The sequence below is a fragment of the Tachypleus tridentatus genome, chromosome 7, assembly GCF_004210375.1.
Source record: "Tachypleus tridentatus isolate NWPU-2018 chromosome 7, ASM421037v1, whole genome shotgun sequence".
In the NCBI taxonomy this organism is placed as follows: domain Eukaryota; kingdom Metazoa; phylum Arthropoda; class Merostomata; order Xiphosura; family Limulidae; genus Tachypleus; species Tachypleus tridentatus.
Genome location: NC_134831.1, coordinates 92,534,950 through 92,547,565, shown reverse-complemented (window position 1 = coordinate 92,547,565; position 12,616 = coordinate 92,534,950). Strand labels below are relative to the sequence as shown.

The 12,616-nt window shown below is 33.4% G+C and overlaps 1 long non-coding RNA gene across 1 annotated transcript; it reads left to right on the top strand.

Moving 5' to 3' along the window:
• The first annotated feature begins 220 nt into the window (after nt 1-220).
• Nucleotides 221-5,343, top strand: LOC143256196 (uncharacterized). The gene is made up of 3 exons (XR_013031208.1): nt 221-427; nt 1,183-1,342; nt 2,699-5,343. It is a non-coding gene; the product is annotated as an uncharacterized LOC143256196 (long non-coding RNA).
• Nucleotides 5,344-12,616: the final 7,273 nt, after the last annotated feature.

Sequence of the window (12,616 nt, the reverse complement as noted above, 5' to 3'; positions counted from 1 at the left end):
AACTTCGTATCAATAAATAGAAATATTCTAACACTCAGCCACAAAACTGATTGAATAATTTCTCCATTGTTCAACGTAGCACTTAAATGAATAAACTGTAGTCAGAGCAGTGTGACGTGTTTTAAGGCCGCAACTAGTTTATTAATATTGTATTGTGATATATTACCTCAAATATCGCGTATTTCTGCAGCCGTCTATTATTATCCTCACAGCTCAGCCAGGTTGTCTGGTTGACGTTTAACGTTTCCGTTACTTTACGGCAGTGATAATACAGTATGTATTAATGTCGGTCACTTGATGAGTGCAAGTGTTGTATCGGTCTCGTCTTCCTTACAGGTGTCGCTTCACCACAGTTGCAGCAAGCTTGGGATAGGTATCTCAATAGGAGGTAGTTCCTTATACCTGAGTAATATTGCAGGAAATACCTGTAAGTTGAACAATCTATGATTGTTACTTGTGTTATTAATAATTCGGTAAAAATATCTGAAAGGTATTCGATACATTAGGTAACATTTATGATATGTTAATGAGTGAACAAAGAAACTTTATACACTACTTTGTACTTTGCAAGGTAACTTTCTATTGGTTAGTGCAGTACTTCGTATTAGGCTAATGTTGTGCAGGTTTCTCGAATAACAGTATTTTCTTTACGGCTGTTGAATGCAGTGAACAAGCTTTGTTACCAAAGAGTTACTCAAATAATGGTGTAGAATAGTAACAAAATATTCAACCACATGTTTGTAATTAACAAAACTCTATTATTGTTAATTCATTAACAGAATTCTTCTATTGTTAATTGATTAGCAGAACTCAATTATTGTTAAATCATTAGCAGAATTCTACTATTGTTAATTCATTAGCAGAACTCTATTATTGTTAATTCATTAGCAGAACTCTATTATTGTTTGTAATGTAATATTGTAACACTTAACTGTACAACCATATGTTTGTAATGTATTGCTGCAACGCTTATTTGTTTAACAATATATATTTTCATGTGTTATTGTACGATTCTTTGTTCAACCATTTGTTTGTCATGTATTAACAAAGATTAGTTTCAACCTTGTGTTGCCCAGTGAGCTACAGGTTTGTTTAAATACATCACTACAATGATCTTGCGTGTGTAACAACTGGTAAGCATCGCTCGAAGACTATTTCTATGACTATTCTTATTTTTGGAAGCATTCTAGGGCTGAGATTATTTTAAGGGTAACTATGAACAACAAAATTACAACTTGTGGAATTCTACACGTACCCCTACAAGATTCTTTTTCTGTTTCAACCGTTCTTCATTCTACAGACGTAAGCATCTTTAAGGACGGAAAAAGATAGAAGTAGGTCGGTAGGTTGAAATCGCTTTTCTTTCCTTTTGTTTTGTCATATCGCACCTGTCAAAAGGAATGTTATTGTAGTGGTTGTGAACTTTCTACGGCCCTTGCTACATAACTTTGTTATCACAAACGAAGTCAACTGATGTAGTTATGAAGAGTCTAATTAATTATCTGCACTCTGTTATTGTTAATTCATTGACATAATTCTACTATTGTTAATTCATTAGCAGAACTCTATTATTGTTAAATCATTAGTAGAATTCTAATCTTGTTAATTCATTAGCGGAACTCTATTATGGTTAATTCATTAGCAAAACTCTATTATTGTTAAATCATTAGTAGAATTCTACTCTTGTTAATTCATTAGCGGAACTCTATTATTGTTAATTCATTAGCAGAATTGTACTATTGTTAGTTCATTAGCAGAATTCTATTATTGTTAATTCATTAGCAGAACTCTATTATTGAAATACACATCAATGACATTATTTAAGACAATGACTGGTGTTTGAGAGTTCCTTAAGTAAGGCATAATATATTGTTTATTTATTATTTCTTTCATTAATAATACTGGTTACACAAGTTTCTGTGTAAAAAATATTCACTTTTATTAGTCGTTTATTATTACTATTCTTTTAGTATAAAGATTCACACGCATTGTGAGGTAAGAATTTTTATTTAGGCCTAACCTAAATCTAAACTGGCTGAACCTCGGAAGATACTATTGGGTTTATGATCGAAAATATCGTTAACAGAGAAAGTACTCATCTGATAAAACAATGCATTCTAATCTTTATAAATAGAAATGTAAGGAACGTACATTTAATTATTCATATCTATTGCCAGGTTTTTAGTTTCGCTCTAGGTACTTAGTTAACTGTGATTAGAAGCTATTATTTATTAATTCTGTCTTTTATCTTGAAAAGGACCTCTATACCAACTAAGTTTTCAAAGCTATACACATTTAAATCTGAGAACAGTTTGATTTCAGAATATTATAAATTTAATGTCTGAAAAAATAACTGCCTTTTCTAATGAATGGAAAACTGGTGTCAAATGTCAGTTTTGGAACATTCTAACTCACTTTCAGAGGGTTTTTTACACCATTTAAGAAACATTCTAAAATGTTGTTGAGTAATGATAGAAGAAAAACAAAAATTCATTTCTCAGCAAGATATTTTTATGTTAGTTTATGATACCGTTTCCAAGTCACAAACAAGTTGTGAATCTAAAGGTACAACTAACGATAAACTTAAGTTGTTCTCTTCATCAACTGTAAACTTGTTAGTTTAAATAATAAATTTACTATTGTTCTATCAAGTTTAAATTTTCCTGGATAGATATTTAACTACTGATTTCCTTGGCAGTATCCGATCTCGCATAGACAGAAGATTGAAAGAGCTTTGATGTAAGGTGTTGTTCGAATAACGAACAGCATGAAATGATAGAGGAAACTGAAACCGAAACCAATTCGACAGCAGCTGAAATCTTCCTAAATTAAGAAATCAGTGTTAAATAAAAAAATAAACGAATCTGTGTTACTGTATATTTTCTAGATAAATGAATAAATGAGTACTCAGAATATGCTGTAACAACGTTCAAATGACTGATTTTTCACGTTAACAAATGCTAAGATTGATTTGCGAAAGCTAAGCCTAATCAATACGTCACGTACTTCAGTGACCATGCGCGGTGTTTATGGCTCGAGTTCTTTACACATACAGAATAACCCAAGCTAGAGCCAACTGAGCAGTAGATTCTATTTATATTCGGCCCAAAAGTAAACGTTTTGAAACGCTAGATGCATGTACCGAGTCATTTGTTACGAGTGTTTGCGCCCTTTAGAGGGCGTTCAAAAAAGCGGCAGGTTTCGGGGTTCGGCAGAGCAGAGAGTGGCTGTTACTGACTCAGTACTTCTAAACGATTGCTGCCACTAGTCTGTGATAGTAGGAGATATTGAGCATATCTGTGTAATGTATAGGGTTACAGAATGAGCCAAGGAATATTAACATTGACTCTCGATCGAGATGGACCGAACACACCGTGGGGTTTCCGCCTCCCAAGGAGGAAGTGACCTTGATCAGCCCTTGACCATACAGCGGGTAATAATTATTTTGATGTTTTGGTGTTTGAGAGTAGGTGTATGTTATTTGAACTTTTTTTATGGGGCAAACTTGAGGAAGATTCCTAAAGCTTTTCTGACATAAAGTGTCTGTGAGTTTTAAGAAAGAATGGACCAAAAATGACTGATTTGTCTTTAGAACCTAAGCCAAAACAATAAATTGATTAAAATTTATTTACATGCTAACGTTTCTGGTGTAAATGGATTAGGCTACTTAGATTATAACACGACTATCCGACCTTCTGTTTCTTTAGACTCTGTTACCAGTTTATCGTGAGACGCGTAACATGTATCGTTATAAGTTCTCAGACTCGTCGCTGGTGGTGGTGGGGGACACGAAATCATTCAGAGCAGTTCCCTGAAGAAGAAATACAATAATTAAAACGACTTACCACACAGAACAAAGTAATAGTACAAGTGAGAAATTCCTTAATAATGATTAAAAAATACACCAAAAACAAAGCAATAATTAATAACCTAAACTGCAAAACAACATGCTAGTTAGAACAGTTCGATGTGGAAAAATGAATAACAAAGACACTTTACTAAGAAAAAAGTAACATAATAGAATAGAGAATTAGAGAAAACATTAATTTAAATATACAGAGCAAAATAATAATGAAACTGTTCATCACAGGCCAGTACCAGATTACTGTAAAACAAAATAACAATGAAAACTATTCATGACAGGACAGAACCAGATTACTGTAGGACAAAATAATAACGAAAACTGTTCATCACAGGACAGAACCAGATTACTGTAGGACGAAATAACAATGAAAACTATTCATCACAGGACAGAACCAGATTATTGTAGAACAAAATAATAACGAAAGCTAATCATTGCAGGACAGAACCAGATTATTGTAGAACGAAATAACAATGAAAACTATTCATCACAGGACAGAACCAGATTATTGTATAACAGAATAATAACGAAAGCTAATCATTGCAGGACAGAACCAGATTACTGTAGGACGAAATAACAATGAAAACTATTCATCACAGGACAGAACCAGATTATTGTAGAACAAAATAATAACGAAAGCTAATCATTGCAGAACAGAACCAGATTATTGTAGAACGAAATAACAATGAAAACTATTCATCACAGGACAGAACCAGATTATTGTATAACAGAATAATAACGAAAGCTAATCATTGCAGGACAGAACCAGATTATTGTAGAACAAAATAACAATGAAAACTATTCATGACAGGACAGAACCAGATTATTGTATAACATTATAATAACGAAAGCTAATCATTGCAGGACAGAACCAGATTACTGTAGGAAAAAATAACAATGAAAACTATTCATCACAGGATAGAACCAGGTTACTGTAGATCAAAAGACAGAACCAGACTATTATAGAACAAAATAACAATGAAAACTATTCATCACAGGACAGAACCAGATTATTGTAGAACAGAATAACAACGAGAGCTAATCATTGCAGGACAGAACCAGATTATTGTAGAACAAAATAACAACGAGAGCTAATCATTGCAGGACAGAACCAGATTACTATAGGACACAATAACAATGAAAACTATTCATCACAGGACAGAACCAGATTACTGTAGAACAAAATAACAATGAAAACTATTCATCACAGGACAGAACCAGGTTATTGTAGAACAAAATAACAATGAAAATACTTCTAATCGTTTTGAAGAAGAACAGTGAACACTCGAGTTTCGAGTCTCGTTTGAAAACCGTTACAACTTTTGTGTCTGATTCTGTGTGTAACGTCTTAGTCAGAAAGAAAATAATTGATTACAAAACAAATTAACGATGTGTTATTTTGCTACAAAACGAAACGATGATAAATATATCTTAACAATTTACCGTTACACAAAGTAACGTTTCTTTTCGAAAAAAGAAAATACTAAAAGTACATTAATATAGAAGAATGTAATTATAAAAAGAGTTGTCAAAGAACAAAATAATAACCAAATAATTCACTGGCCAGGTAATTATGGTGCTCGACTCCCCGTCTCACCAAATATGCTCGCCTTTCAGCCGTTGGGGCGTTATAAAGTACCAAATAATAATCAGTGATAACGAAAAAAACCCACTTGTAGAGAAATATATATTTAAAAACAGTTGGTTTGGTTTGAGAAATTGAGAAATTTTTTAATGTGGAGGAGCGAACAACGTTTTGACCTTTGGTCATCGTCAGGTTCACAAAGAAAGAATTAACTGACCGATAGCTGACCACATGTTTGAAGGTGGTTGTGTAACAGAGTATAGGAATGTAGAGGGCGTGCTTAAATGTTTGATTATATTAATATACTATGTAAAAACTACACTGACAAACACCACACCAACATTATTTATAAAATAGAATGTGATAACTGTCACGACTTCTATATTGGAGAAACAGGTAGAAAAAGGGAAACCAGATTCAAAGAACACAAAAAGTAACCTTCGCACATTTTCGAACACTGCAAATCAAATACCCACAACATAACCATAGACAACACCCAAGAACTAAATAAAGAAATAAACATAAACAAACGCAAAATTAAAGAAGCCTTACTTATACAACAACTCAAGCCCAAAATAAACCAATACAAAGAAATACGTTTATACCTATATTAATAATATAATATATCCAACATTTAAGCACGCCCTCTACTTTCCTATACTCAGTTACACAACCCTCTTCAACATGTGGTCAGCTATCGGTCAGTTACCTCTTTCTTTCTTTGTGAACCTGACGATGACCGAAGGTCGAAACGTTGTTCGCTCCTTCACATAAAAAAATTTTCAACCCAAACCAGCCGTTTTTAGATATATGTTATAATGTGGCGGTCAATTCCATTATTCTTTGGTAAACGAGTAGTCCAAGAGTTGGCGGTGGGTGGTGATGACTAGCTGCCTTCCCTCTAGTCTTACACTGCTAAATTAGGGACGGCTAGTGCAGATAGCCCTCGTGTAGCTTTGTGCGAAATTCAAAGCAAACCAATTTACTATTGCAAAGATTCTGTTCCAGACAAGCCATTGAAGAGCAAACGTTTGTGAAACTACAGAATACTCAAGTTATTGTTCAACGCACTACATAACAAAACAATGAAAAATAATTAAGTTGTTTAAAGCGTGTAATCTATGTTAATTAAAAGGTGACAAAAATTATCTAAGTTTAAAATATATTGTATTTATTCAATCATAGTGTTCGACTACATTTGAATTATTGGTTTTAGGGCTTAGGCGTCTCCGAGTACAATACTTAATTAAACAATACGTTAAATTATATAACAAGTGTTATCAATATTATCCTTATGTAATGCCATACAGAACGTTATTCTATATTAGATCACGCCTTCCTGGCATACAGCCTGATTCTGTAATAGATTATACTTTGCTGGCATACAGCCTTGTTCTGTAATAGATCACTCTGGAGAACAAAATGAACCCGAAGTTTATTTGTAGTTTGGCCGTCTGCGAGAGTAGAAACAGATATGTGTTTGTGATTTGGCTGTATAGAAAAATAGAACTAGGTTAATTTCACGGGCACATAAAAGTTGTCCGACAGTTTAACCAGTTTAGACTAGAGTAAGAAGTCGAATAACATCATCCATTTCTGGGCTTGTGAAAATATAAACAAACATAAGTGGCAACACGGTTACAAAATTTAAACGTTTGGCAAACAGGACAAAATATGTGACGTTTTCGAACTGAAATAGGAATTTCATAAACGGAGAACCGGTTACTTTAACATAACATAACAATAGCATTATCAGAAGTGAAACAGGTCAAATCATCATAAGTTATGACCACAAAACACACACCTCTAACATACATGGTGTTCAACAGCTTTGGAAACATTTTAAAAACCTTACCAGGAGAACCGTTTAAAATAGTGACACGCTGTTTGTGCACGTGCAAGTATGATGTCTAACAGTTTTTAACAGCATGCAGTGACCAATCGGTCAACAAGTGCACCGCGACGTGCTTTTCAAATGTTTAGGGTCAATCCACTCTACTACCAATGGTCTTGCAACATTGTAGGAGTAACCTGTGTGATGTTACGTTGATACAATTTCATTCTCAATTGTAACAATGAGGGCGCTGCTGTCTTGCTGGAAAACACATTACACTGTAAACTTTCCAGTTGTGGCTAGGTAAAGTTCTGAAGTATCTCGAAGCATGAGCTACCTCTGCAAAGAATGACGGACCAAGAGCAGACAATGTTTTGGATTATTGTGTTCCAGATGGTCACTTTTAAACTGACTCTCAAGTGTTGTAAAAACTTTAAATGTTATTATTACTGGACGTTCAACAAATGTGTGTCTGTGTTAAGAGGTTTTTCCAATAGGATTTTTCAAAAGTCTTTCTAAACTTCTTGGACATTCTAATGTTCAGAAGAACAGGATAAATACTCCAAAGAATCTTGAAAGGATGGCTACGCAGTAAGGTTAGAAACTAAACAAACTTTATAAAGTGTTTAATGAAAGTGAAAACTCCGCTTTGCCGAGAAGGTGGAAAATAGGTGACTTAGCGGCTCATGTTTGGCAGAAGGAAGAACACAGACACTGCTTTGTTCTTAGAGAATTAGGCTGTTGCATCAGCACCAATACGCGTCTTAAGAAGACGTAAAGTAGTCCAGATCATGGACTTTATAAAATATGGCGTGAATGCCTAATCTATTATTTAATTCGATACGGTTTGGCATGGCTAGATGGTTAAGGCGCTCGACTAGTAATCTAAAACTTGCGGGTTCGAATCCCCGTTACACCAAACATGCTCGCCCCTCTCAGCCATGGGGTGTTATATTGTGAAGGTCAATCCCACTATTCGTTGGTAAAATAGTAGCCCAAGAGTTGGCGATGGGTAATGATGACTAGACGTCTTCTCTCTAGTCTTACACTTTGCGCGAAATTCGAACAAATTATTGATTCAATACTTCTATTGAAATAGACTAATTTCACCGAATTCCCAGCATCTCAGTGCTGCCTGAAAGATCGAAACAAATAAGTATAAAAGGTCTTGCATAAAGATGGAATGTAATAGTTTGTTTGCTTTGATAACAAATCCTTGTGAATCCAGCGAAAATAGTCTGTTGCAGACAAAATAATGAGTCAAAGAATAAATGAGACGTTTGAGCTATCAAACAAAATAACAAGTTACTTCATTCTTTACGACGCGTTTCGCCCAACCCAGAGCACATCAGATTCAGCAACAAATGTATCACAGAATTAATCCGTACTTTGACGTGTTTGAATTTACTGGAGATAAAAACGTAACCAAAACACTTTATTTACTAGTTACAAACAGTTGAGAAACAATGTAAGTCACATGGGTGCATGAAGATAAACAATTAAAAAGATGGTTGTATAGATACAAACAATTCAAGTCAATCAGACGGTCATATATACACAAACAATTCAAGTGAATCAGATAGATGTATAGATACAAATAATTAAGTCAATCAGACGATCATATAGATACAAATATATATATATGTAAAAACAACTGGTATGGATAGAGAAAGCACTATGTAGAGGGGCAAACAACGTTTCGACCTTCTTCGGTCATCGTCAGGTTCACAAAGAAAGAAAGAGGTAACTGACCGGAAGCTGACAACATGTTTGAAGGCAGTTGTGTAACTGAGTGTAGGAATGTAGAGGCGTGCATAGATGTTTGATTATATTTTTGATATAGGTATAAAGGTGTTCCTTTGTATTGGTTTATTTAGGACTTGAGTTGTTGTACAAGTGAGGCTTCTTTAATTTTGCGTTTGTTTATATTTGTTTCTTTATTTAGTATTTGGGTGATACTGGGTTGCCCATGCTTAGGCCATTTGTTTGTATATAGTTGTGGTTGTTGAACATGATGTTTGTCTTCATCGTGGTGAATTATATGAGGGTTGCTAATTGGTTACTGGAAATTTCTGTAGTTGGGTTAGGGTCTCGGATATAGAGTTCTAAGGCTATCTTGCAGGCTTCAGCGGCTGGAACTTCTGTAAAGAGGGATATAACATCGAAACTGGCCATTAAGTCTTTATGATTAAGTTGATTAAGGTTAGATTTGAAATTATAAGAGTCTTTGATGAATTAGCTGGCTGATATTTGTAGAATGCTCATGCTATGAATTTATCAGATTGTAATTAAACGATTCATACGTGAACATAATTGGTCGTAATGGACAATCTGGTTTATGAGGTTTGGGGATGCCGTATATTTGTGGTGTGCGTGAGTCGGTCTTGCGTAGGTTGTAATAAAGTGTTTGTGAAATTGTGTTGCATTTTTTTCATTTGTAGTAGTAGTTTGTTTAGTTGAATTTCGTGTGTCTTTGTTAGATTTGTGCGTATTGGTTTAAATTTGTTCGTGTCTGATAGGATGTTCTTCATTTTTTGGATGTATTCATTCGTGTTCATTATGACTATAGCGTTACCTTTATCTGCTTTTAGAATTTTTATGTTTTTGTCTTGTTTTAGGTTTTTAACGGAATTAATGTCTCTTTTTGTAAGATTATTTTTTAGCTTTCTGTTTTGTGAAATTATGTTAATGGTTTTGTGAGAAAATTCTTTGAAAAAATCGTTTAAGATGTTGTTTTTAGGTGTTTCTAGAAAATACAAATTTTAATTTTGTTCTGGGAAGTTTGGCTGTCGGATGTCAATAAAATTGTCTAAGTTGTCTTCTTTTTGTAGAAAGTATCACAAGTCTCCTGGCTAGATCTTCCAAACATGTTTTGATTTCTAAGGTTGGAATGTACCAAGGTGCTATTGCAAAGTTGAGTCCTTTGTTAAGTAGATGTATCTCGTCTGTGTTTAATTGTCGGTCGGATCTGTTAATTATGAGGTTAGTCAACAGTTTGTCGTGATGTCTTTTCTGTTGTTTGCATCTCAGTTTTTTCAAATTATTGTTGTGGCAGATCTTTTTTGTCTCTGTCATTCCTAGTGTTGATTTGGTTTATGTTTCGTTGTATAAGTCCGTAAATCTCTGGTTTAATGCAGCATGCCAGTTGATGGTCTAGGTTCATGTTTTGTTTTTGTAAGTCATGCAATTCTTTGTATTTCGTGTTCAACACGGCTTTAAGTAGTTTTTACTGTAAATTTTGGATAATGTTTGTGTATGTATTAATTTTTTTGATAAATTTACCTTTACAAAATTAGGGGTTAGCTGTTCCTTTCTACATTGTTGAATGAAATAGATGCCATTTCTTCTATTGATAATTCTTTGGTTTAAGTTTCTTAGTTTCTTTACGATCGTATGAGCGTGTACTGTTAATAGTGGTGTAAGATATGCTAGTTCAGACATAATGGTAACAGGTAAGTACAAATACACTAAGAAAACACAAGGACTTACACTTCTCGTACAATCGCCGTGATGAAATAATTATCCGTTTTTACATATAAATTTTTCTCTACAAGTGGATTTTATCGCCATCACGGATAGATACAAATAATTCAAGTCAACTAGACAGTTGTATAGATACAAACAATTCATGCCAATCAGACTGTTACAAAAATAAAAACAATTGAAGTCAGGTAGATTGTTGTATAGATACAAATAATTGAAATCCATCAGATGGTTATATAGATACAGAAACTTCATGCCAATCAGACGGTTATATAGATACAGAAACTTCATGCCAATCAGACGGTTATATAGATACAAACAATTCAAGTCAACTAGACGATTGTATAGATACAAACAATTCATGTCAGTCAGAAATATACATGAATTCAAACAATTCATGTTAGTCAGACGGTCATATAGATACAAAAGTTTTCATGGAACCGATGTTGATGGGTTATATCTGGATGTTATAGTGTGTATCAACTGTTTCTGCAATGCTATAGCTGGACGTTATAGAACATCAAAACTGTTGTTGAAGTATTATAGAGGGATGTTAAAGAACATAAGAACGGTTGTTGAATAGTTATATCTGGATGTAAATATAAGATTAGAATTGTTGTTGAAGAGTTATATATGGATGTTGTTGTACATAAGAATAGTTGTTGAAGCGTTACATCTATTTATTGTAGAACATAAGAACAGTTGTTAAAGTGTTATATCTGGATGTTATGGGACATAAGAACTGTGGTTGAATTGTTATATTTGTTTGTTATAGCACATAAGAAATGTTGTTGATGGGTTATTCTGGGCAGTTATAGTGCATAAAAACGGTTCTTGAAGTTTTATACATAGATTTTATAGTACATAAGAAATGTTGTTGAAGTCTTCTATTTGGATGTTACAGTAGTAAGAACTGTTGTTGAAGCGTTATATCTGGATGTTAAGGTACATATGAAATGTTGTTGAAGTGTTATATTTGAATGTTATAATACACAAGGACGGTTGTTAAAGTGTAATACAGGGATGCTACAGAACATAAGAACTGTTGTTGAAATGTTATATCTGGATGCTATGGTACATAGGAACTGTTGCTGAAGCGTTACATTTGTATGTTATAATACGTAAGAATAACTTTTAAAGTATTATAGAGTGATTTTATAGGATATAATCTCGGTTGTTGAAGTGTTATTCTTGGTTTTCTAGAACATAAGAATTGTTTTGAAGTGTTATATCTTGACATTATAGTACATAAAACTTTTTCAAGTATTATATCTGGATGTTATAGTATGTAATAACTATCATTGAAGTGCTATATATGGATTTTATAATACATAAGAATGGTTGTTAAAGTGTTACAGAGAGATGTTATAGAACATGAGAATTGTTGTTGAAGCGTTATATCTTGATGTTACAGTGTATAAGAATTGTTTTTCAAACGTTATATTTGGATGTTATAGTGGATAAGAAAAGTTGTTGAAGTGATATATCTGAATGTTATAGTATGGAAGAACTGTTGTAGAAGTATTATATTTGGATGTTATAGAACATAAGAATTGTTGTTGATGTGTTATATTTGGAAGTTATAGCACATAAGATTTCTAGTTGAAGTGTTATATCTGGATGTTATGTTACATAAAACTGTTGCTTAATCGTTATATATGGATGTTGTAGTATATGACAACTGTTGTTGAAATGTTATATATCGATGTTATGGTACATACGAACTGTTGTAGAAGCGTTATATATGGGTGTTATAAGTACATAAGTACTATGGTTGAGTGTTATATTTGATGTTATAATGCATAAGAGTGGTTGTTGAAGTGTTATAGAAAGATGTTACAAAACATAAATA